The sequence below is a fragment of the Leucopleurus acutus genome, assembly GCF_964270905.1.
Source record: "Leucopleurus acutus genome assembly, chromosome: 6".
Taxonomy (NCBI): Eukaryota; Metazoa; Chordata; class Mammalia; order Artiodactyla; family Delphinidae; genus Leucopleurus; species Leucopleurus acutus.
In genome coordinates, this window is record NC_139149.1 from 99,120,328 (window position 1) to 99,142,662 (window position 22,335).

General features: G+C 43.7%; 2 pseudogenes across 2 annotated transcripts; both read left to right on the forward strand.

The window, feature by feature from the left end:
• The first annotated feature begins 5,236 nt into the window (after positions 1 to 5,236).
• LOC309963306 (potassium-transporting ATPase alpha chain 2-like) lies at positions 5,237 to 6,445 on the forward strand (annotated as a pseudogene). The gene has a single exon. The product of its transcript is annotated as a potassium-transporting ATPase alpha chain 2-like (transcript).
• Positions 6,446 to 6,585: 140 nt separating this feature from the next.
• On the forward strand, positions 6,586 to 18,273 carry LOC309963307 (potassium-transporting ATPase alpha chain 2-like; annotated as a pseudogene). The gene is made up of 2 exons: positions 6,586 to 8,248; positions 18,257 to 18,273. The product of its transcript is annotated as a potassium-transporting ATPase alpha chain 2-like (transcript).
• The last annotated feature ends 4,062 nt before the right edge of the window (positions 18,274 to 22,335 follow it).

Genomic DNA, 22,335 nt, shown 5'->3' on the forward strand with positions numbered 1-22,335 from the left:
CAGTCCACTTTCCCTCGTAGTCAATCATCTATCTTTAGACCCTGCTCCTAAATATTAATGAACCATTCCTATGCTCTCCATACCCAAACTACCTTCCTAGCCCAGGCTGCCATCTTTGCTCTCCTGGGCCACCAATATACCCTTATATGTTTACCCTTTCTTTAGTCTTGCTCCTCCAATCCCTTGCTCCCCACAAAGCAGAGTGATCCTTCAAAAGTGAACATCAACTCATGCCTCTCTCTGCTTATAACTCTTCAGTAGCTCTCCATGTCCTACAGAATAAAATCCAAATCTAGTATAGCTTCACCATGCTGTGCTCTCGGCACTGCTGTGTCTCCATCCTCATCTCTTGCTGCTAGCCCTCTTATACCTACTAAACTTCCAGGTCCTCAATAGTGCCATCATTTTTCCCACCCCAAGGCCTTTGCACATGCTATTCCTTCTGCCAGAACTCTTTCTCTCTTTCTTTGGTTAATTTCTACTTTCTCTGGGTCTCAGTGCTTCTATTTTCCAGGAGGAAGCCTCCTCTAACTTCTGCAGACTTGTTTGGGTGTTTCTCCAGCAGCTCTCTGTACTCCCTCTCTCAAAGCACTTATCACAAGTGCTACTGACAAATTTTCTGTCTTCCCAACTAGACCTTAAGCTTTAAGAGTCTGGGTCCAACTCACATCCCCAGAAATTACGAAAGTACTGAAGTGTGCATGATAGATTTAAATATTCTAATTATAATAGGTTGGTCCTGTACCCTGAAAATACAGCAGTGAACAAGACGGGCTTGCCCTCATAGAGCTCACACTCTGAGGACAACAAACAAGTGAATAACGCATAAATGCATTTAGAGTTGTGAAGAGGGTCAGAAAAGAAAGAACTAGAGGGCTGTCCTAGAACATATAGGGGGAGGTAGAGCTGAACACCTACTTTAGACATTGAGTGGTCAGGGAAGGCTTCTTTGAGAAGCTGACCTTGAGCAGGGACTTGAAGAATAAAAACGAGCCAGTCGTGCAATGACCAGGGCAGTGGAGTGTGTAGGCAGGAAAAATCCTGGTATATTCTAGGGATGTCAGAAAGTTAAGATGGCTGAGCAAAGAGGGTAAATAACATATTCTTCATAGTATCAAGCTTACTGCACCAGAAACTTAGACCACAGCTACTTTGTCACCTGCAGGATGAGTCACTTTCGAGGAGTGGTTTCGTTCCCTCCAGTGGGAATGGCATTTGGTAATAGAGGAGCCCTTATGGCAATGCCTTTTCTACAATACTTTTCAAAGTCCTAAGGTCCTGCCTTTCAAGCCCAAATTCCAATTCAGTGAGGTGAACCTGTTCTTATTTAAAAATGTTCCATATGCTAAAATTAATTAACAATCAGCAAGAGAAAAGGAATGAGATTATTCGTGGTCCTTCTCTGCCTGGATGGGGAAAGGCTGGGATGGGGAGAAGACAGGACTTTTAGTGTCCTTCTAATCATCAAATTAGGATGTGTCTCTTTGCGAAGATAGGCCCTGAAGGTATCCTTGGGATGAACATATCTCTTTCCAAAGATTAAATTTAGGGACCTCCTATAAAGTTATGGCATCCCCAGCCACGACAACTGTATTCCAAGGTCAAGTTTATACCTATGTACCAGATCTGAAATGTGCCTTGTCATTTGCTCCTGGTTTGGCTCCACTCTTTCCCTGCCCTAGAACAATACCCACGATACATTAACTGTGAGTAACTGTGGATAACAGCAAGGATGCTGGATTCAAGGACTGCTTACATGTCCTTCTAGACAACCTGTTCGCTTGTTCCACCACCGGAATCAGAACTCCCTCCCTCTATTACCCTCTTCCTCCAGCCCTCAGAGACAGTCCATATTCCTAGCTTAGGCAATGCATTCTTGCTGCCCTGACACATACCACCAGAGTGGGCCAAGCAAGCCATTGAGAGAGCCAAGCTACCCACCCAACACTTGGCTTTGGCTGAGGGCATCAAGCCAGGCCATGGTGTCATAGTAGCTAAGGGCCCTTGATAAGCCACATCAGCTCAACTCTTAAAATGTATCATGGCCTGTTGATGAAATTGATGAGGGTTACATCAGACTGTATCCCTCCAGAGCCCAGATTGAATGACTTTTAATTAGAACAAATCAGATGTTTAACCCTCTCTTCCCTGTGGAGGCAGCTGCTGGATCCAAATCTGGAATGGGTTCAGTGGGCACAAGTTTGTTGGTTACAGGATACATTATAACATAATGAGAACTTCCCCATATGGAAAGGTCTCTAAGGAAGTTTTGGGGTTCAATTCTATCGCTTCTAAATCACCACTGATTCTGAATTATTTTGAACCAATGTTCAGTATCAATGCCTTCCATGAATAGGATTCATTCATTCATTCAAAAGTGTATTTAGGGTTGTCTTTTGGTCTTGTTTATGGTCTCCTTTGCTGTGTAAAAGCTTTTAACTTTCATTAGGTCCCATTTGTTTATTTTTATTTCCCTTTCTCTAGGAGGTGGGTCAAAAAGGATCTTGCTGTGGGGCTTCCCTGGTGGCGCAGTGGTTGAGAGTCCGCCTGCCAATGCAGGGGACACAGGTTCGTGCCCTGGTCTGGGAAGATCCCACATGCCGCGGAGCGGCTGGGCCTGTGAGCCATGACCGCTGAGCCTGCGCATCCGGAGCCTGTGCTCTGCAACGGGAGAGGCCACAACAGTGAGAGGCCTGCGTACTGTAAAAAAAAAAAAAAAAAAGGATCTTGCTGTGATTTATGCCATAGAGTGTTCTGCCTATGTTTTCCTCTAAGAGTTTCATAGTTTCTGGCCTTACATTTAGGGCTTTAATCCATTTTGAGCTTATTTTTGTGTATGGTGTTAGGGAGTATTCTAATCTCATACTTTTACATGTAGCTGTCTAGTTTTCCCAGCACCACTTATTGAAGAGGCTGTCTTTTCTCCACTGTATATTCTTGCCTCCTTTATCAAAGATAAGGTGACCGTATGTGCATGGGTTTATCTCTGGGCTTTCTATCCTGTTCCATTGATCTATATTTCTGTTTTTGTGCCAGTACCATACCGTCCGGATTACTGTAGCCCCTCAGAATGGGAGAAAATATTTGCAAATGAAGCAACTGACAAAGGATTAATCTCCAAAATTTACAAGCAGCTCATGCAGCTCAATAACAAAAAAACAAACAACCCAATCCAAAAATGGACAGAAGACTTAAATAGACATTTCTCCAAAGAAGATATACAGATTGCCAACAAACACATGACAGAATGCTCAACATCATTAATCAGTAGAGAAATGCAAATCAAAACTACAATGAGATATCATCTCACACCGGTCAGAATGGCCATCATCAAAAAATCTAGAAACAATAAATGCTGGAGAGGGTGTGGAGAAAAGGGAACCCTCTTGCACTGCTGGTGGGAATGTGAATTGGTACAGCCGCTATGAAGAACACTATGGAGGTTCCTTAAAAAACTACAAATAGAACTACCATATGACCCAGCAATCCCACTACCGGGCATATACCCCGAGCAAACCATAATTCAAAAAGAGTCATATACCAAAATGTTCATTGCAGCTCTATTTACAATAGCCAGGAGATGGAAGCAACCTAAGTGTCCATCATCGGATGAATGGATAAAAAAGATGTGGCACATATATACAATGGAATATTACTCAGCCATAAAAAGAAATGAAATTGAGTTATTTGTAGTGAGGTGGATGGACCTAGAGTCTGTCATACATAGTGAAGTAAGTCAGAAAGACACTAAAACAAATACCGTATGCTAACACATATATATGGAATCTAAGAAGAAAAAAAATGTCATGAAGAACCTAGGGGTAAGACAGGAATAAAGACACAGACCTACTAGAGAATGAACTTGAAGATATGGGGAGGGGGAAAGGTAAGCTGTGACAAAGTGAGAGAGTGGCATGGACATATATACACTACCAAACGTAAAATAGATAGCTAGTGGGAAGTAGCCGCATAGCACAGGGAGGTCAGCTCAGTGCTTTGTGACCACCTAGAGTAGGGGCATAGGGAAGGTGGGAGGGAGGGAGATGCAAGAGGGAAGAGATATGGGAACATATGTATATGTATAACTGATTCACTTTGTTATAAAGCAGAAACTAACACACCATTGTAAAGCAATTATACTCCAATAAAGATGTTACCAAAAAAAAAGTGTATTTAGCATCTCCTGTGTGTTCTAGGTGTGCAGGATAGTGAGATGAAGGGAACATGTTCCCTTCCTTCAAAGAGCTCCATAAAGGGTGATGCATATTTTTGTTTCTCTTGAGAAGGTGTCTGAAAGACCACCATATGAACCTTCCAAAGTCAATAACTACCAAAAATGTCATCGTGAGCTAGAATGAGCTCTCTATCTGCAGGGACAAAGATGCTGCTGCTGGTGGCTAACCATCTCTGGGTTAGTAAGTTATGGTAAATCAGACAAATGTTTGTCCTCCTCCACAATTTCTCATGTGTCATAGGCAGTTAATAGTTGACAAATAGAATGAAATAGAGCTACAGGATCTAGAGTCCCTACAAGACATTACTTTTTTATTATGATCATGTATTGTAATATTAACATTAATAACTAAATTTGAGTGCTTACTAAGTACAAGGAATAGTTCTAAGTGCTCTATGTGCATTATCTCATTTAATTCTAACAACCCCAAGAGGTAAATATTGCCTTTCCCCTATTTTCATCCTGACTTTACAGATGCAGAAACTGAGGCTCAGATTGACTTGTGTACCTCATTCCCTGCAAAGATTTCCAGAGACTTCAGCTGAGAAATGCTGACCTGGTTCAAGTTCCTCTCTTTATGAAGCACATTCATCCAGGCTTTATCTCTTCTAGTCAGAGGCTAATATTACTTTGTCAAGAGATGGCCAAAACCCACAGGTCCCAAATTATGAGATCATTTAGTCATTCAACAAATATCTATTTTGAATCCCCATGTGTTGAGAATACAATGGTAAACAAACACAGGCTCTGCTCTCAGGAGGATTTCAGCCTGGTAGAGTAGATTTTTAAATGAGCAGAAATAAGACAGAAAACTATGAGCAGGCACTGAACCCACTGGGCTTCAGCAGCACAGGGTCCAGTCTGAGACTGGCCCTTCAGGTCTCCCACCTCAAACTACTGCAGCTGGACCCCTGAGTTCCAGGCCCTTAGTACAGCTCACACCCTGGAACTGTGCCCTTCTGTGACCAACTTCATTCCACAAGCACCCATGTCATCAGCATCATGGGCAAAACAACACCAAAAACTTACTCTGTGAAGCTCAGTGGAACTAAAGACATAGAGAAAACACCCGGTAGGGATGGCCAGGAGAAGTACCAGATCCTGAAGTACAACTGCTAGGAACTCATAAAGAATCACTAGAAAGAGGAACCCAAGAAAGAATTCACCTAGATGATCAGAAATTGAGCAATAAGGAATTGGAAGAGAACTATGGTCCAAATGAGATACAGTGCTGTCCAGCATGAGAGCTGAAGAGCTCTTGGTTCAGGACAGCCCCAGTACACTCAGGCCTTTCAAAGAAACATGAGGGATTGTCAAATTTCTCAGTAGATGGTGTGGGGCTTCCCCATCCTTCTATGGACAGGAGCTGTCCTATGCTGGCTTGCATTTGGAATTCAGTACTCCAATGATAAGTGTGCATGCTTAGATAGTGTGTACTTGGGTTCTGTGCTTGCTCTGGTTGGGGTGATATTTGCTTATTTCCAATAAGTGAAAAGCACCAACATCATGTTAAGATTCAGTAAATTATTCCTCTCCAAGTTTTTGTCATCTGGGATGCAAGGGAGAGTACAATCCCTGAAGAGCAGCTAATGGTCCGGAACATGGTGGAGATTAAGGGTGGAGACCAAATTCCTAGGGATATCAGGTGGCTGGCTTCTCAGTGAGCTAAAACAGATAATTTATCTCTCACTAGGAGGTCTGAGCCCCACTCCTGTTCCTGTGACTTTACTCATGGCAATCCCCTTGAAACAAAGAACACTGGCTTCTCTTCTACAACTTATTTTAAAGGTGTGGCAACTGGCACAATCACCAACACAGACAGATTGCCTCAATGGCTTCAGGAATTGGCAATAGGAAGACAGCCATTGCCACTGAGATTGAGCACTTCGTTTGTTTGTATTGTGGCAGAAGTGACCACTTCACCAGCATCCTTTTCTTTATTATCACAGTGTCCATGAAGTATGTCTTGGACTGCACCACCTTCCTCATTGGTGTCACTGTGGCCCATGAACCTGAGGACCTCCTGGTGATTGTCACTGTCACTCCATTAATGACAGAAAAACAAGTGACCAAGAACTGCCTGGAGATGAACCTGGAAGCAGTGAAGACCTCAGTTCCGCCTCTATCATTTGCTCTGACAAGATCAACCCTCAGACTCACAACAGAACCCATGTGCAGTATGACAAGCAGATCTATGTGGCTGACACATGACGAACAGAAAAACCAACTCCTTGCCTGAAGCTCTGGAATCTGGGCCTCCTTATTCAAGATAATAACACTGCATAACCAAGTTGAGTTCAAACAAGGACACGAGAAACCATCATGGAGAAAGTTGTGGTTGGAGGTCATTTTCAGAGGTCATTTTGGGGGATGTGATAGAAATTAGGAAATGAGACTGCAAAGTGCCTGGAATCCCTTTTGATTCTACCAACAAATTTCAGCCCCCATACATGAGATGGATGACCCCAGTGACAGATGCTGCCTCACGATGATGAAGGGGCCCCTGAGAAGATCCTAGAGAAGTGCAGCACCATCATTATTGATGTCCTAGAGCAGCCTTGGGCCAAGAGCACAGCTAAGGCCTTCCACACCATGTACATGGAGTTAGGGGTTCTGGAGGAGCCCCATTCTGGGTTTCTGTCACCTCTTCCTGCCAGCAATCAAGTTCCCAGAAGCCTACTCATTTGACAGATGTCATGACCTTCCTCACCTCCAGTTTCTGATTTGTGGGCTCTTGTCAAGGACTGATCCCCTTCGGTCCACTGTGCCTGAGGTACTTACCAAATACCAGAGTGCTGGGGTCAAGGTTGTTATGGTCACAAGTGATCATCCCTTCACAGCCAACACTATTGCCAGGTATCATTTCAGCCAACAGTGAGATAGATGGTGAAAGACATTGAAAAAGCCTCAATCTTGCTATGGAGCAAGTACACAAATAGGGTAAAGCCACTGTGATGTCCAGTATGGAGCTGAAGGACATAAATCAAGAGCACCTTGGATGACCTCTTAACCAAGTACTTGGAAACCACCTTTGCTCAGACATCCCTCCAGCAGAAGCCAATCACTGATGTGGGCTGTCAGAGACAGATGCACTTGTTCCCGTGACAGAGGATGGACTTAACGCTTCTCCAGCTCTAAAGAATGCAGATGTTGGGATTGCCATGAGGGTAGCAGGTTCTAATGGATCCAAAAATGCAGGCCACACAGTCTTACTGGATGACAGTGATGTCTTTGCATCTCTAACCACAAGGTAGAGGAAGGCCACCTCATCTTTGACAACCTAAAGAAGATTATTGCTTATACTCTGACCCAGAACATCGCCAAGCTTTGCATTTTTTTGATTTACACTATTGTCGGGCTTTCCCTGATCACTGGCATCATTACTATCTTGTTCATCAATTTGGGCACAGACTTAACTCCCTTATTGCTCTATCCTATGGGAAAGCTGAAAGTGTCATTTTGAACCAGAAACCCCACCATAAGAAAATGGACAGATTGGTGAACAAGTCACTTGCCATGTAGTCCTGCCAACACACTGGCCTCATGCAAGCCCAGGAGCTTTCGTTGTCTATGTCACCATGTATGCACAGAGGAGATTTAGGCCCAGCACTCTCATTAACCTCTGGAGCAATGGAGGAATAACAGCATGAACGATGGGGACGATTGCTATGGACAAGAATGGACGAGGTATCAGAGGAAATACCTATAATGTACAGGCTACACAGTTGCTCTCACTGGCATCATGAACTACCAAATAGCATATCTGATCATGAAGAAGACCTGGAGCAATTTCATCTTCTAACAAGGTCTTTCCAGAAATAAAACCATCTGGCTAGGGATTGTCTCACAGCTTATCATAGCAGTAATTCTCTCCTATGGCACTGGAAGTGTCACAGCCCTAGATTTCACCAGGCTCCTGGCTCAGGATTGGTTTGTAGATATGCCACATCCATATTCTGCTTTGGGTGTATAATGAGGTGTGAAAACTTTTTATCAGACTTTACTGTGGAACCTGTTGGGATAATATATCACTAACACCATCTTTTTGCCCAAGTGTCCCCACTTCACATTGGTGATGATCTTCAGTTCTCTTGTGTAATAATGACATCATCCAAATTTATACCAGAGAAAGACAAAAACTATATGAAAGGCACTCAATTGATGTTTTGTACTTTACAGCTGAGATTTGACTATTTATGTATAAATTTTATCTCTATCTCCGGTTTTTAAATATGTAAATTTCAAGGTGATGATGTAGAGAAGAAACACTTATTTGTATATACATAGATTTCCAAGATATTAAGTAATCTTGTGTAACTCACATATCTTCTGGGGTCTCCCTGCTTTTAAGCTCTAGGTAGGATTTCTCATACCTCTATTGTACATCCTGTTGAAGATCAATGCCTTTCTCAAGATGTCTATGAGTTCCTGGGGAAACTGTCCACTTTGCTCAAAAATCCAACTCAAGGTTTGCAGGAAATGGAGAAGGGGGCAAGGTTACATCATGAGAACATGGACATGCCCCACTTTGACTCTCAGATGTTGCCAGAGCATGCTTTCCCTGCCATGTCACCCCTCACCCCCAACTCTCAGCATCTCACTGGTCCATCCATTTTTACCTCACCTCTTCTCCTCCCTCCCAGACGGCCCTTCAACCCTACTACTGGAACGCCAGTTGGACTTCTTCCAATTCCTGCTCCAAATCCAAACTCCAAGTCCACTTTGCATATCCTAACTCAAGGGGCTGTACTGAACAAAAGGGTCTTTCATTCACCAGGAAGCCATATTGGTTTGAAATAGTAATATCTATTTCTTGTAAAACATTTGCAAAGCACTTTCCAGCACCAACGTTATGCCAATCATGTTTCATGCTTTCAACTTAGGTTTATTCATGTGTGGAACAACATCTATGTTGACAGGCCCAGAGAGACCTCATTTTAAAGTAAAAGAGAGATCAGCTCGGTGCTTTGTGACTGCCTGGAGGAGTGGGATAGGGAGGGTGGGAGGGAGGGAGACGCAAGAGGGAAGAGATATGGAAACATATGTATATGTATAACTGATTCACTTTGTTATAAAGCAGAAACTAACACACCATTGTAAAGCAATTATACTCCAATAAAGATGTAAAAAAAGTAAAATAAAATAAAAAATAAAGTAAAAGACATTTTAGAAAACAAACAAACTAAGATAGAAAGTATTAAGTGACATAAGAAAGATCCAGGAATCAGATTATCTGTAAGTGATTTTTTTTTTAATATATAGTGAACTTTTAAAAAAATTTATTTATGGATGCATTGGGTCTTCATTGCTGTGTGCGGGCTTCCTCTAGTTGCAGCAAGCGGGGGCTACTCTTCGTTTCGGTACGTGGGCTTCTCATTGCAGTGGCTTCTCTTGTTGCAGAGCACGGGCTCTAGGCATGCGGGCTTCGGTAGTTGTGTCACATGGGCTTAGTTGCTCCGCAGCATGTGGGATCTTCCCAGACCAGGGCTCGAACCCGTGTCCCCTGCATTAGCAGGCAGATTCTTAACCACTGCACCACCAGGGAAGTCCCTGTAAGTGACTTCTAATGTCCCTTCTCAATCCTAATTTTCCGTGATTCTAGGTCATGTACCATGATGTCCAGTCAGGAACATAGAAGAGGCTTCAAGGAGCAGGTGCCTCTGGGCTGGACTTAAAGAAGAGACAGTGTCAAGATAAAAGAGACAATGTTTTAAGAGAAGTTTAACAGATCCCATTTTCCTTTGAATGAATCAGAAAGCTTTACAAGAAATCAATATTGAGACTTTGAAGTTTCTGAGACAGTCTCAATTATCTTTTACTCTTTATTACTTGCAAAAGTAGAAGATTTTACTTTCTATCTTTCCATCCTTCTTTCTTTTAAACAACATTGATTGAGGGCCTATTATGTTTCAGGCAGTGTGCTAGGCACTGGAAATGCAAAGGTGGAGCCACCAGAGGAAGGAGTTCAAGTTCAATGGGTGAAATAAACAAAGAAACAAATATAACTCAGGTTCAGACTGATAGTTCCTGCATCCCTGCCACAGTCTCTGGACTCTACCCCTCAAGTTTAGGCACAATATTCAGCCCTTCTCTAGTCTACTCATCCCTAAGTCCATAATGTGAGTTTAATAACTTACTTATACATTAAACCTTCCAGGAGTTAGGAGCACCCTCCAGGTCTCTTCCATATCCTGGCTTCTCTCTCACCTCTTTCTACTCTTTTCTCTCCTCTCTCCCCTCCCAGGAAAACCACAAATCCCCCTCCTTGTCCTACACGCACGAGTTCCGAAGGCCTCTTTTGTTACTTGAGCATACCCTTGGGTGTCACCCTGCACCCATAGTGACTCAAAATATTTCTTCCAAATACACACAGGGCCCTCTCCAGGAAAGAATTTTGAAGAGGGAGGAAAGGGGGTCTCCATCTGTGCTCAGACAACATTGCTGTGCTCAGAATGGGGTCGGTCTTGTCCAATAAAGACAGAAGAGGCAGCCTGGGTGGTAAAGACTAAGAGGAATTCTGATCCATAAAGTGTATTTCTAATTCTCAGTGAGACCATTCCAGAAATGTAGGGAGTTGGCCCCTGGACTCACCAACGTTTGGGTTATATTTCAACCTTGATTGAGCGCCAGAATTGCACACACAGTGCCAACTCCCAGGTGCTTTGAGGAGGGCTGGGTACACTACGCCTCTCTATTTTAGTTTTTGGGTCTTTTCCCCACATGTCTGGGGTGTTTCTTCCATTAAAACCAGGACTTTTCCTCCTTCTAAGCCTCTACCCCAAATCCAGCCTAAGCTGATACTCCTAGGAGATGCTAAATTCACTTTGGGGCCAAAAAGTAAAAATAAGTTATTCGAAAACATGCCAATAACTCCATGGAAAACTTTCAGGGGTAGTATCATTTCACTCCAGATTCTCTGATGGGAAGGAGATTTTTTGCTTAGTAATGACGTGGCAAGGACAGGTTGTTCCTGCATAGGAAGCAAAGGTGGGTCCGGGCTGTCCCTCTTCCGGGGCTGCTGGTGTGGGTGCCTCTGCTTGTCCTTTGCTGAGCCACCTCTCCCTCTCTTTTTTTCTATTTTCTTCTCTCATCCAGGGTCCACGTCTTAGTTCAGGGCTCCAGATGAAGTCTTCCCAACAGACATGGCCTTCTTGCTAAGCCAGCCTGGATAGAAGAGTCCAGAAAAACATGACCATTGTCTTCAAGTAGCTGAAGCCCTGTCACCAGAAGCGGCATTAGATTTGCTCAGCTCAGCAGAAGAGAAGAATGGGGACAATACACAGAAGATGCTAGAGGCAAAAACATCTTCACTATAATAAAAAAAAAAGGTTTTAGCCAAAATTAGAATTGAACTATCGCAAACATCTGAAGTTAGGTATACTCCTCCAAGCCCAAAATTTATTTACAACACGAATTTGCATAGAGTGTTAGAATATTCTGGGGAAAGAACTTGAACCGTAGAAAAACTTGGTGTTCAGACATAGAAAAGGGCATGCTGAATTTGGGGTGTGCGTGAAGCATATGCCAAGAGAAGCTAAATTTGAAAGGAAGAAGCAAAGGAGAATCTGCAACGAGGGTAGAAAAACCCTGGAGTGCTGGACATCGTCCCAGGGTCTGGGCGTCAAGGGTGAGAGTGGAGGTACTGGGAATAGCATGGTGGTGGCCTTGCTTTAATCTGCCTCAGTCCCAGGCAGCCTGGTGACATGTGTATAAAGAGCAACGTGTCTTGTGTAAACATTAAAAAAGCCATGAGATTTAAGGACACAAGCAATTCTTCAGAGAGAACCGCAAAGGAGTAGACAACCAAGAAAAAGAAACCATTTCCATCTTGGCAGGAAAAAAAAATTACAATCAAGAAGCTTTTGGCTTCCCTGGTGGCGCAGTGGCTGAGAGTCCGCCTGCCGATGCAGGGGACACGGGTTCGTGCCCCGGTCCGGGAAGATCCCACATGCCGTGGAGCGGCTGGGCCCGTGAGCCATGGCCACTGAGCCTGCGCGTCCGGAGCCTGTGCTCCACAACGGGAGAGGCCACAACAGTGAGAGGCCCACGTACTGCAAAAAAAAAAAAAGAAGCTTGGAGCACAGGGAGCACATCAGCAGCCTGGGATGGAAAGGCCTTGACAGACTTCAGACCAAATGCAGCTTCAGAGATACAGCCCCAGACAGAGCTGCTGGCACATCAGAATTATTGGCCCATCAGAGAGTAGAGAGTAGTGGCCAGGTTTTGGCAGTGGCTCCATGGGTTCAGGCCCTCGTGGACGGGAGCCCTTGTAGATTTCCAGAGCAGGGGTCATCTCATTACCATTCTCACCATGAGGACCAAGCTTCTGCAGCCACACAGATGGAGGCCATCCAGTGATTCAATTTTGTATCTGTATCTTCTTTTAATATTACCCTTAAGTCAGACTTAAAATTTAGCTTTTTAAGATGTACAATTTAATAAACGTTCACAAGCGCCTGAAGTTGTAAAATCACCTGCACAATCAAGATACAGAGCATTTCCATCCCCCGAAACATCCCCTCAAGCCTCTTTGAAGTCAGTACCTCGCTTGCGTCCCCAGCCCCTGACAACCACCCATGTCTTTTGTCCCAATATATGTATACGTTCTGTTTGTTGTCTCTTCCAGGATGTCATATAAATGAAATCATAGCATATGTAGCCTTTGAGTGTGATTTCTTTCCCTTAGGTAAGGCTCCTGGGATTTATTCATGACATTGTACCTATCAGTCCTGTGTTCTTTTTTTCTTGCTATGCTAGTACTATCCCAGGTATGGGCACACCACAGTTTGTTTATCCATCTGCCAATCGGTGGACTACTGTTGTTGATGTTTCGTTGTTTCCAGTTTTGGATGATGAAGAATGAAGCATTCGCCTACAACTTTTAGTGTGGACAAATGTTGTCGTTGGGGAAATACCTAAGAGTGGGACCACTGGGCCCTATGGTAAGCATATATTTAACTTTATAAGAAATGGCCAACCTGTATTCCAAAGTGGCTAGACCATTTGGCATTCCCAAAGGGTCCCAAAGTGTTTGACTCTTATGGTGGCCTCATTTGCATCTAAAGGAACTCAGGCTGAGAATACTGAAGTTCTACTTCTATTGACCAGAAGTCAGAATGTCCAGAAGCAGAATTCACAGGCCCTGAAAATGTGAATTCCCTTTCACTGTGCGTATTGGGCAGGAGCTGGGCGATGGCTTGTCAGGGATGCAGTAAGGGCTAGGCCCTCTGACTTTCCAGATCTCTCCCTACTCTGGAATCTGTGATCCTATGAATAGGAGCATCACCCGGGCCAGCATTCAAAGACGTCACCCACCCACATTTCTTACACTTGGCTCACTAGACAAACATGTGTCTTGATGTTTGACATCTTTATCAGTTTGACTGACGTGTTTCCCTGAGTTGATATTTTTCATGCAATCGATTGGATCTCTTGGCAGTTTTTGCAAAGAGGGAATGAATTAATGGACCACCCACATCTTGCTTTATTCTGTTGACCTGTTTGGGACCGTAGATATTTCACTCAAAATCTCTATGCTCTAGCTTGTCCATCTAGGGCTAACAGCACCCAGCGCGCAGAATCCCACAGATCACACCAAGCACAGGGATAACTGAGCAGTGATGTTGGTATTCATGACTAGAAAGACCACTTCTACTCTGTCCTCTTTGCTGTGGGTTCTGGAACCCATCAGACCTGAATTTGGATTCTGACTCTGTTCCTAGCTATGTGACCCTGAGTAAGTCGCTTAACCTCTCTGAATCTTGGTACTGTAAAATGGACGTTCATTCTCTGCAGAGGGTTAGAGTTAATGTACATAAAGCCCTTTGCATGCCTGGTGTGGAGTCCACCCTCTGGGGAGCATTATTTTTGTTCTGACTGTCCTTGAAACTTCTCTCCCTGTCCCCACTACTTAAGGGGACTGTGGTCATCTCAGGCTAGTACAATGGGGAGAATGGGGCCGTGAGGTAGCACGAGTCGTAAAGCAGAAGGCAGGGTTGGGAGTGGGGAAAGTGGCAGACAGGGCTGGACAGGGGAGGGTCCAACGTGCTGACCCATCAACAAGCATTGAAGATTTTGTCCCTCGTGGTGAAGTTGGCCCCAGCTTCCAAATCTGCAACCATTTCCTATCACTGTCTCTGAGCTCCTGGCTCAGGACATCTTTCTGGTTAATGGCTTTACATTTCTTCCCAGGGCTCCTTGACTCCTCCCAACCATATGGGGCCTTTGGGAGATTTCCCCCAAATTCTCTGGGGACACCAGAACCACTGATGGTGGCTAAAAGGGCAGCTGCGCAGTTCTAAAATGCTCTTACAACCCTGAGATATAAGTGAATCTGACCGAGCCCTGCTGACCAGTCTTCATCAGAGAAATCAGAAACCTTTAATACCTGTAAATTTTGTTTTTAAAGAGAATTCCCTAGACCAGGCCTCCATCATCTCCGAGAACACAGGAAAGACCGAGTGAACATGCCCCTCACCTTGAGAAATATCTGTAAACAGTCCTCTAAACCAACACAGCCAATTTCTCACCTCCCATCTCCACCCCCGGTTCCTCCCTTGGCATCCCTCTGCCCAACCACCTCTACCTTTCTGAGGTTTGGAAGACAAACTAATCCATTTCCTCTCCCAGCCAAGCGGTAGACCGGGACAATGGATTCCAGCCAAGAGCTGTACACGGAAGAAGCCAAGAGCTGGGTGAGCAGTGGACGTCTCTCTTCCCTGATCCTGACCTGTCCTGGATCTGGGGGAGATGGAGATCGTGAGTCTGCCCAGAGCACCATGGGGAAAAGCACTCCTGACTTGGAGTGAAAATATGTCCACCTGGATCCCAGTCTCAACATTTCTGAGTCATGTAAATTTGGGCAAGTGACAACTTCTTCTAGACTCTTTGTTCAGACCCTTCGTCTATAAAATGAGGGTAATGACAACTCCCTCGCAAGAGTGTTTGGGGATTAGAGATTATATGTATAAAGCATCTGGTGCATAGTAGGTGCTTAATAAACCATAGATCCTCCTGTTGTTATTGTCTTTCTTCTTGTGGTAAGAATTAAACAAGACAATCCATTTGAAATTCTAGCACCAATTTCACCAGATTCTCAGATGTACACCTGGAAGGAAGGGTGAGGGCTGGGCTCTCTCTCCTGTCTCTATTGCCTGAAGAGGGGCAGAAACATTCTTTGCTTCTCATCAGCTCTGTCCTTGGAGGGCAGCCTCAAAGTGATGGATGAGTTAGAACTGAAATCGTTTGAATGTCACTTTTCAGCTACTTGACTTTAGAAACATCTTATTCAGGGGGAAGTTAAGGTAGGTGGCTGAGTTTTCATAACCATTATTAATTCTGGGTTACAGACATCATTTTTCTGGGCTCTTCACATGTTCCCTCACCCTCCCACACCCACCCCAAACTGTAGAAAATCAGGAGTTGGCCTTGGACACCGTGTTCTGCGTCTGCTTGCAATCCACAGGCAATACCTGTTTGTGGGACAAACAGAGGAATCCGGTTTCCAAGGCTGTCAATCTGGAAGCCAGTCCACTTGCTAAAATGATTGGAAATGGCGTCTCAACAACCTGCAGCTAAGCACAAAGGCCTCGGCCTCCAGAGAAGCTCTCACATTACAAAACTTGACAGAAACCACTTGCATGGAGGCTTGGACAGACAAGGACCAGGTCACTTTGTTCCCGCTGCAGAAATCTGGATAGGAGACAGACTTGTGTCCAGATCCCAGCCTCAGATACCACCCCAGGCAGCACACTGGCCCAGCAGAACTGGCTGCTTTTCCTGAATCAGACACCTCCCTCTTCCCCAACTCCCCACTGCATCTCTGTTTCCAATCACCACATTAGAAATCCAGCTCAGCTCCCCGTCAGGTCACCAGGAGTCGGCCCCAGTAGAACAGCATGCTTTGAGTGCAAAATAGGGGGAAAGGGCAAGATGGTGGCAAGAGCTTAGATGGATCTCAGGGAATGCCATCTCCCTCTGCCCCACGTTCTAGGGTCAGGATCATAAGAACCCAGGCCCTTGGAGACTCCCTGATGGTCTCAAGATGGACGAGGAGGGACAGACCATAGCAGAATGCAGGGGGACACTTGAAAGGAGACTCAGATATGGGAATCACTGAAGTGGACATGCTTTCAGACCACTGAGGATGCCTTTTAGACCAAACCATCACAAACAAACCAACAAAACTGGAAGGAGCAGGCTGACGAGAGTGTTGACCCTCTGAAATCAGACACGCCTGACGCACACTCCACCACATCATTCCCAGGAACACGATCCAATACATCTGCTGATGAAGGCGGTTTGAGTTGGGATTCTGTCACTTGCAAACACGAAAGCTCCAGCTATATTCTAAGTCACTTTCCAAAGTCACAGTGTGACTTAGAAAAATCTAGCCTGTTAACTGAGCAACTCTAGGCCTGTCTGATCCAAAGTCATGATTTTTTTTTTCTGTTTTCCATATTGCCTTCCATGTCCGTCTTTCCCAATGCCAAGTTCATCAGCTCCTCCATCAGGGGCAAGGGGAAGAAAAATTAAGTTCAAGTATTTTGTTTAATAACCAACTACCAAGAATTGCTCTAGTGTTGGGACTATAATGAGAGGACCACATCAAAAGACATAGGTGGGGCTTCCCTGGTGGCGCAGTGGTTGAGAGTCCGCCTGCAGATGCAGGGGACATGGGTTCGTGCCCCGGTCCAGGAAGATCCTACATGCTGCGGAGCGGCTGGGCCTGTGAGCCATGGCCGCTGAGCCTGCGCGTCCAGAGCCTGTGCTCCGCAACAGGAGAGGCCGCAACAGTGAGAGGCCCGCGTACCACAAAAAAAAAAAAAAAAAAAAGAAAGTAACTACTGTTCCATGCCTACCGCTCTCCCAGATCTGATGAGAGAGCAGACTAAACAGAGGTCTGAAAAGCTAACAGCCCCACATAAATGCAAGATGGTATTATTCAAGGAGGTGGAGCTGATATATCTCTTTGGTTGAATCATCTTTTTGCTATAGTCTGGGTAGAATCTGGGACTGAATGATACATGGCTGATTTCTATAAATCCTTGTTTGGTTAGTAGCGGTGACAAGTTAAGATTAGCCTATCTCTGTTACATAAACCCTCTCAACAACCAGGAAAACCCCAGGAATCCTAAAACTCACAGCTCAAAATACCTAGACTCTCCAAAGCCCACCTTACAATTGGGGCATAAGATAGAATCAGGGCCTCCAGTGACAAGTCGTCCCAGCGGGACACCTGGAAGGAAGGAAGAAAAGGGTTATGATATATTCTCATTTGGGAATGCAAGTTTCTGTTCTTGAAAAGATTAACATCTTCAGGAATATACCAGTCCAGTTTCTTGGTTACAAATTATAGAAATGAGCTAAAGGTGATTCTGCTTGTTTCATCCTCAGGAAAGAAGCTAATGGAACAACGTTGGGTAACTCAAAGAATCAACAGGAAGGACAGATAATTCTGCTCTTCAGGGAGAATAACCAAGTTTATGCCTCAGAAACCATCTGCTTAAGGTACCATTCTTACTGTCACTTGTCCTGGGACACCACCACCATTGCACTATCACTACCACTAGACCCTGGACTCTGGGAGTCACCACCACCAGAACGAGTTCTACACTGTCCCTGCTTCTTTCTGTCAAGCTTCTTGAGACTTTAGTCCTCCAGTGGGAGCACTGAACATTGCATAACCTCCAGGGTCACAGGGGAATAGGGTTCTGATTCTTTGAGCTTCCTATGGGGGGACAAGAGCCACGCTGCATACCTAAGACTCACACAGTGGTAAATTCTCCTAGCAGAGGAGAGGGTTGGTATGAAAAGCAGCCAGGGTGGTAACTAGTGTTCCCTCCCCGTGTGTCTTCTTGTTAATTACTCTACATCTCTGCAAAGCTACAACCAAACCAGTCCTGCCAGGACCACCTCTTTCCTTCTGAAAAATAAATTCTCCAGGAGAGAAAATTCCACTGGATACTGATTGCCATGTCTCATGATTTTCTGCCTGGTGTCTTCTTCTGTTCTCTTCTGCAGATGGAGACTGCAAGTAAGGAACACACCACCAGCAGCAATCCTTCACTGGGGTCCATCCAATCTCCTCTGGCAATTTAGGGGACCACTGCTCAGTTGGGTCCATGCCACCCGACCCCCAGTTGTATCTTATGCTATCCTGTTAGCTTACCCTAATCCTTCAAATTTCTCACCCCAACCTCTCAGCTTGCTGTCCCATCCTGCTCTTCTCCTGCACATAGCCAAGCCCTAAATGAAACCCAGAATTTAACAAGTGCTCTGATAATGAATTCACACATTGGTGTGAGGCCAGGATTGCAGGGGAGCAGGGTCCGGTCTCACGCCAGCCCAGAATCCCCACACCAGTGTATCTTCCTGTTTTTAACAAAATCGCTCTGCCTTCGCTAGAGAACATGCCTACCCAAGCCAGAAACCAAATGCTCCATCCTTTAGGCCTTTAGCCTTTACCCTTCAGGACTTTCTTGACTGTCAGGAAGATTCCAGATCTCAGAACAGAAGTGTCTCACACCTCCAGGCTCTGCATGCTAACTCGTTTATCATGGACAAATTAAGTTCCTCTGGAAAAGAGAACTAAGCTACAGGTACCCTAAACTCAGTTCCGAAAGCCCTCCAGGAACAAGGCTCAGAGAAAGTCAAGAAAAGTGGAGACAGGGTGGCAGGGCTGGGAGGACGGGAAATGAGCTTCTGCCCTTGGGTCAGTTCCCAAGAGTGATTCCTTCCAGGCAGACTGATTGGGATGGGTACAGCTGCCTCCCTGCTGGGGTTTCAATGTTTCCTCTCCAAAGCTGCAGCTGGAAAGGACAGTCATGCAAAAATGAAAACAGGACTAAGAATCCCTCTTCAGCTTCCTTCAGCCCAAATGAAGTAGAAATGCCATAAACGAAAAACAGCGGAAAACAGTATCATTGGCAAATTAGTAAATTCAGCACAAGATTACTCAATAATATTGCTGAAGAATAATTGTTTGTGTTTTACATTCCTAGAATCCTGGGAAGCAAATCTATTCTAAAGAGAAAGAAAGATAGAGACTTTGGGATTCTGATGGAAATGTCAGCTGGACACTATTTAAGTCTGTGTTAATGGTCATGATTCTATTTAAAATATTGTGATTTCTTTATTAAAGAAGCAATATATGTTTATTATAGGAAAAAAATAATCAAAATTCAATTGAACAGAAAAGTTTCCTTTAAATTAAATCCCGCTTAATTTCCTCTCCCACAAAATCTGCATAACTTACAGATTTTTTTCTATGCACTTATTAGTACTTTGTTTACATAAAAATTATACATATTTTGTAGTCTCTTCTCTTCTCAGTTTTAACAATAACATCCAATCCAGACCATCATTCTAAATGGCTATGTAGTGTACTATCATATGGCTATTCTATAATCTAGTCAACAAATCCCTATTATTGAATATTTACTGTGTTTCCAATTTTTGCTATTTATAAACAACACTGTAATAAGCTCCCCATCTTGCATATACAACTATGTGAAGTTGCCTGGTCACTTCTTCAGAATACATTACTAGATGCAAAATCATCATGTAAGAGTTTATTAATTTTTGATACATATGCCAAATTGCCTTCTGGTATGGTTGGACCAAACTACATTTCCACCAGTTCATGAGTGCCTGCCCCCCACACTCTCAATACCATGAGTATTGTCATTCTTTTCCTTATTTCTTAACTATACCCAAGTTTACTGTTTTCATTTGCTTTGATAAGAGTATTATGAGAATTCCTTTTCTTTTGGTTGCATTTGCAACATAGATCAAACTTAATCATTGTCAATTAGTAGAAAAAAGAGAGTAGGAAGGAAACAAGGGAGAGGCCACTCAGGTAAATGAGCAAGAATTAGAAGTAACATGGAAAGACCAAAAATCCCCCCAAGGGAAGAAAAGGAGGTATCAAAAGATGCCTTTGGCTCAGACGGTTTTCTGTGCCTTTGCCAGGTAGCATGTGGGACCGAGAACTCTTTCAGTGTCATCCAAAGTGATTAGTCTTATAACTCCATTTTAAATTGATGTGTCCAATTCAAGTGATGTGTATATTCAACCTACAGATAATGGGCACTTGAGCAGAGTTGTATTTGCTTGGTCTGCAGAAAAAGACAACCCAAGAAACATGATGAAGGTTCTAAGGGGGTGATGGAACTGGGCTGCATCCTCACCAAATACAGGACCCCAGCCCCTCCATTGATTAGAACTCTCTTAATGACACAACTAGAACTCTCAGCCCCAAAATACTAAAGACTTGTTGGAACCTGGGTGAAAGAAACAACGCCATCTTTAAAGTGCTTCTCCTATGCTTATGATTTCCTTTCTTTTACATTTCACATTCATCATCTCTTTTCATTCTCACAACAAACTTTTAAGGTAGATTTCATTATTTTTCCCATTCACAGGGAAATAAACTGAAGCCCAGAACACTGTGACAAAGCCAGAATTTGAATGCACGTTCTCTAACTGTAATCTTAAACCCTTTATGCTATCAGCACCTGGTAGGGTTTGCAGTAACAATACTTACCTCTAGTACAGTTGGAGTGAAGTCTCAAACAGGAGTCCAAAGATGGCTAAACTTCCCGTTGCACCAGATAAGAAAGAAAACAGCAGGGATGTGACAATACCCAAAGTCCCTTTCAAGTTCTGGGCACAAGCGAAGAGTATCTTCCTCCACAGGGGAAGAGACTGCAATGCTTACAGGCCTTCTGAAAAGTGTTAAGAAGTCAATCTCTTGAAATAATAAATGCTGGAGAGAATGTGGAGAAAAGGGAATCCTCCTCCACTCTTGGTGGGCATATAAATTCGTGCAACCACTATGGAAAACTGTACGGAAGTTCCTTAAAAAACTATAATAGAGTTACCATATGATCGAGCAATCTCACTCCTGGGCATATATCTGGAGAAAACTCTAATCCAAAAAGATACATGCACCCCAATGTTCATAGCAGCACTATTTAACCTAAATGTCCATTGACAGATGAATGGATAAAGAAGATGTGGTGTATATATACACACATATACAGTGGAATATTACTCAGCCATATAAAAGAATGAAATAAGGTCATTTGCAGCAACATGGATGGACCTACAGATTATCAAACTAAATGAAGTAAGTCAGGCAGAAAGACAAATATATATCACTTATATGTGGAATCTAAATAAAATGATACAAATGAACTTATTTACAAAACAGAAATGACACAGAAAACAAACTTATGGTTACCAAAGGGGAAAAGGGGGTGAGGGATAAATTAGGTGTTAGGGATTAGCAGATACAAACTACTCTATATAAAATAGATAAACAACAAAGTCCTACTATATAATGCAGGGAACTATATTCAACACCCAGTAATAAACTATAATGGAAAAGAATCTGAAAAATATATATATATGTATGTGTGTGTGTATATATATATATATATATATATATATGTATGTGTGTATATATATATATATATATATACACACATACATATATAACTGAATCACTGCTGTACACCTGAAACTAACACAACGTTGTAAATCAACTATACTTCAGTTCTTTTAAAAAGTCAATATCTTTTAGACAGTTAAATCTAAATGAATAACACCTAATCTGCTTCTCCCTGGAAAAGCCTATCCCAGGCTCACATGGCTTAGAATGAGTTGCTTAGAAATTGTGAAGATCACTCAGGGACACAGGATGCTAACGCAAGACACCAATCATTTGGTCTCCTCCTTTCCACAGCAGCTTTTCTCCAGGAGACTGTGAGAAGGTCATGGCCACCAGATGCTGCCGAGGGTAAGAAGGCTGAGCTTTGCCAGAAGCCTACCCCTGACCGTGCCACACCCATGGGGCTCTCTGATGATCTCCATGATGCTCACATCAAGAGCAGCTTCTCAAGTGCTTCGGATTGCCCATTTGCCTGGGCCGCAGGGCTCAGAGGGGGTGTGACATGGAGACACAGATCATCTGGAACTAAGTGTTCGCTGAGGCTAAGTTGAGTCTGGTAGGCTGCTTTGAGGGCTGCTGTCTGAAACATCAAAGCAATGAAAAAATTAAACAAATAAGCCATTTTAAGATGTTCTCCGAGGTGGGT